Below are 4717 nucleotides of genomic sequence, written 5' to 3' on the forward strand. Positions count from 1 at the left end.
ATTCTTATGATTCATGAATTTTTACTTGAATTTGTAGCATTTGAATTCACTACAATGTCACTTTTACCTATTATTTTTAAGACTTTTTTTTCAGGGAAGTTTATGGTCTACAAAAAAATGCATAGGAAGATACAGATTCCTCACATACTTCCTATCCCTCCAACATGCAAAGTCTCCCTCATTATCAACATTGTTTACCAGAATGGTACATTTTAACCAAGGATGGACCTCCATTGCCACACCATAATCGCCTGAAGTCCATAGTTTACTCTGGGGTTCACTCTTGGTGTTATTTATTATGTAAGTGTGGACAAGTGTACAGTGACATATACCCGTCAATATAACATCCCTCAGAGTACGTTCCCTGCCCTAAAAATCCTCCATGCTCTGCTTATTATCCTCTCCCTCTCCTCCCCCTCCTCCTACATCTGGTGGTCTTTTTATTGTCTCCATAGTTTGCCTTTTCTATAATGTAATATAGTTGGAATCATACAGTATATAGCCTTTTAAAAGCAACTTCTTTTACTTGGTAATATGCATTCAGGTTTGTGCCATGTCTTTTCATGGTTTGATAGCTCATTTCTTTCTAGCAGTGAATAATGTTTTATTGTCTGAATATACCATAGTTTACTTACCCACTCACTTACTGAAGAAAATCTTTGTTACTCTAAAATTTTAGTAATTATGAATTAAACTGCTATAAATATTCATATGCAGGTTTTTGTGTGGACATAAGTTTGCAACTCTTTGGTAAATACCAAAGAGTATGATTGCTGAATCATATGATGTATATGTTTAGTTTTTTTAAAAAAACTCCAAACTGTCTTCCAAAGTGGCTATATCCATTTTGAATTCTCACCAGAAACTAATAAAAGTTCCTACTGTTCCACATCCTTCTCAGTATTTGCTGTTATTTTCTGGAGTTTGGCCATTCTAGTAGGTGTGTAGTAATATTTCATTATTGTTTCAATTTGCATTTCTCTATTGACAATTAATGTGAAGCAATTTTTTATATGCTTATTTGCCATCTATGTATCTTTTTTGATGTGGTGTCTGTTAAAGTCTTGGGCCTGATTTTAAATAAAATTATTTATTTACTATTGGACTTATATTATTATTTATTCATCTATTTATTCCAATATACATAGACAAAGTAATAGATGTTGCAAACACAGAGGATTCTTTATTTATGATCAAGACAGTCTCCCCCCCCCCCCAAAAAAAAAAGTCATTCCTAAGTTCATTAACTAGGAAGTTCAGAGTGTAATTATAAATATAAACACTATTATTAACAATTAGTATTAGGCAGAGCTGATAAAATTATTTGTTAGTCTCTGTGCTATAAGAGCTTTTATGTTCAAAAAAGATGCTTGGCTACAAAAATAAATAAAGCATGCTTTAATAAAATTACTGTTCATGGGCAAGAAGAGAGTAAATACAGTTACGTTATATTATCATTCCAGAAAAGAAGGTCTGAAGAATGAAGATAATTCTAAACTTTTTAAACTTTTTATTATGGGAAATTTCAAAAATATAGAAAAGTAAACAGAGCACTACTGTGACTTGCATGCAGCTATCACCTGGCATCGAAACTATAAAGCACGTGCCAACCTTGTTTCATCTACATCCTCTTCTCTTCTCCCTCACCCTGCGTTATTTGAAGTAAATAATTAAACATTATTCATAAATATTTCAATACCTAGCTCTAAATAAAAGGGCCTTTAAAAGCATAATTAAAATACCACTATCACCCTAGAAAATGAGCAATATATCATTATAATCTTAAGTATCTTATAGTGTTCGGATTTTTCCAATTGTTTTATACTAACAATGGACCTGGGTATATACTAGTAGTTAATGTAAATTTGTTCGCCTTTTGGTTGAAATAAAGTAACATCCCATTTGGTTGAATTGTTAACTCAGAATCAAAGATTCTTTTGTGACATCTTTCCTCTTGCAAATTTGTATTGAAGGGGCCAAGTTATTTGTCCTGTAGAATTTCCCACAGAGTCATTTAACATGAGCCTTGCATTTTGTATAAATGAACAGTTAGATTGAGAGAGGTGAATTTAACCTGAATTTAAATTAAATTATTAATGCCTGCAAAATGTGATTCTTGAATTGTGTCATTTTTTTCTTTATTCATTTGCTGGAATGTTTCTTAATAGATCACAGCTTCTCCATTACTTAGTTACTCAGTGCTACAAATCATATAGAAAAGGCAAGGTAAATGCTTGATCATTACACATCTTTTAAATAATGGGGAGTACTCACAGAATATTCCAAATGTGATAAATTTCTTTAATATTATTATGAGCTCATAAGCTTAAATATATTTGATATTCTTCAATCCATTATAATTTTTTTATGCTCTAATTTTCCAATCTTTGGCCAGTGGGAGCCTCTTCAAGTTGGTTCTTGAATACTTTCTAAATGACCCCAGTAAGGCGTTGGTGGTATAGTGGTTAGTATAGCTGCCTTCCAAAATGACCCCAGTAATTTTGTTATCTTCCCCACTTTCTGGCACCACAGATGTCCCATCATGTGCATTGCCTTCAGACCAGGAATCAGCCACTTTCCAGGAAGCTCTGTTCCTTCTAGTGGGATGTTATTCAGAAACCACTGTGGGCTTCAGGGGCTGATGGGCCATCGTGGTTTTAATTGGATTTGCTGGTTTGGATAGAAACACTGACGTACATTTACTTTGAAAGCAGCCACAAACTTTCATTGGATTCTCTTGGAATGTCCAGGTAGATGGCATAATCTACACATAATAGTTAATTTTGATTTCTCCTTTAAAATATTTGTTCCCCCTTTAAAAATCTCATGTCAGTGTATTGAAATGAATTCTAACAACAATAGTAAGATGATAAATAGCAGTGATAATATTGTTACTCAATTCTTATTTCTAACTAGAGGCCTGGTGCACAAATTCGTGGATGGGTGGGGTCCCTCTCTGCCTGGCTGGCAATTGAGGCATATCAGGGGGCCAGCTGGCCAGGGGGATGGACCATGGGAGGTTGGCTATGGGAGCGCACTGACCACTAGGGGGCAGCTCCTGTGTTGAGCAGCTGCCTCCTGGTGGTCAGTGTGCATCATAGCAACTGTTCGACCAATTGTTCAGGTCGTTCTGGTTGTTCGGTCACAACGGTCGCTTAGGCTTTTATACATGTAGATATTAGTGGAAATATAACTAATATGTCATCCCATACACCAAAAGGTTGCAGGTTAGATTTCTGGTCAGGTCACATACCTGAGTTGCAGGTTTAATCCCTGATTGGAGTACATACAGAGACAACTGATTGATGTTTCCCTCTCTCTTTCTTTCTTTCTCTCTCCCTTCCTGTATCTAAAAATCAATAAACATATCCTCAGGGTTAACAAAATAAATAAATCAAAAATAAATAAAATTCTCTAATCAAACAAGGTATGCAATTGTTTTTTATGTTGTTCTTTTTTTTGTTATTAAACACTGAGAGCAAAATAATTTACTGGAATTAAAGGAAGGAGCTGAATGAGCTTCCACTATCGGAGAAAGGGAGTATTGTCACAGCATCAGTATTTTCCCCATTCCATCTCTATTTGACATCCATCAAAACATACCATTGTCCTCCCTCGCCAGGTGGTTCAGTTGGTTAAAACATCCTTCTGCTATGCCAAGGTTGTGGGTTTGATCCTTAGTAAGGGAACATACAAGAAGCAACCAGTGAATGCATAAGTAGGTGGAATAACAAATTTATCTCTTTTCTCTCTCTACCTAAAAAGTCAGTAAATAAATTTTAAAAAAATCCAAACCATTGGCCATTTTGTTTAGAAAATGCAACTGGTTGTGTACATACATCAGTTCCTTGATGTACAATGAAGGAATGGGGAAGGGGAAAATGAAAGAACAGAGAAAACTATGCCATAGTAGTCAGGTTGTAGTGGATCAAAACCGCAGTCTTCTAATTGAGAGTGTCTTCTTGTTGGAGGAAGGAAAGTAGCAGGCATCTTCCCTCTGCTGGAACACACAAATTGTATCTTCATAGTCCATGTCCAAGTGTGCAGGTTTGTCTGTCAAATCAGAATCTGATCTGTCTCATTGACAAACCCTGTCCTTTCATTCGTTTACTAAGTGGTGCATGCCCCTTCATCTTAAACTGCATCCCAGAACCATCCTGTCTCACCTTCAAATTAGTATGATCGTTGATCTCATTCTTGACTCCTTTCTTGGGCTTTTCGTTGGCCATGGCTAGCGCTGGTCTTCTCAGCTGCCGCTTCACAGCTGTGCCAGGTTCACACCAAAGGAGCACACAAGCAAGAGAAGGAGGCGGTGGCGGAGGGAGAGGGTGCCTGCTCCTCCTGAGCCCCTTCCCCACCACGTGTGCCAGCACGAACCTCCCTGGCTTTCCATTGGCTGCCGCCTCAGGAAGTAACACTTACATAACCACACCCAACACCAAGCCCCGCCCATTGCTGCCAGGACTCAGGCCTCAGGGTCAGCCCTGCCAGGCCCTGGGGAAGAGACTGCAACGCGTATGGCTGGCTGCCACCAAGGCATAAAAATATAACAACAACAAAGTTTGGGTGTAACAAATCCATTTTTAACATGTCACAAGATTTTGAGTGTTTCCCTTTTGACCTAATGATATAATGAGCAAAGTAAATATATTTTATAATATATTTTTAAAATTTATCTTTATTGTTGAAAGTTTTACAGATACCCTCCCTTTTTCCC

The 4717-nt window shown here is 37.0% G+C and overlaps 1 pseudogene; it reads right to left on the reverse strand.

Annotated features, from left to right (window-relative positions):
- Positions 1–3928: 3928 nt before the first annotated feature.
- On the reverse strand, positions 3929–4229 carry LOC132219260 (small ubiquitin-related modifier 2-like; annotated as a pseudogene).
- Positions 4230–4717: the final 488 nt, after the last annotated feature.

This window comes from Myotis daubentonii, chromosome 16, assembly GCF_963259705.1.
Source record: "Myotis daubentonii chromosome 16, mMyoDau2.1, whole genome shotgun sequence".
In the NCBI taxonomy this organism is placed as follows: domain Eukaryota; kingdom Metazoa; phylum Chordata; class Mammalia; order Chiroptera; family Vespertilionidae; genus Myotis; species Myotis daubentonii.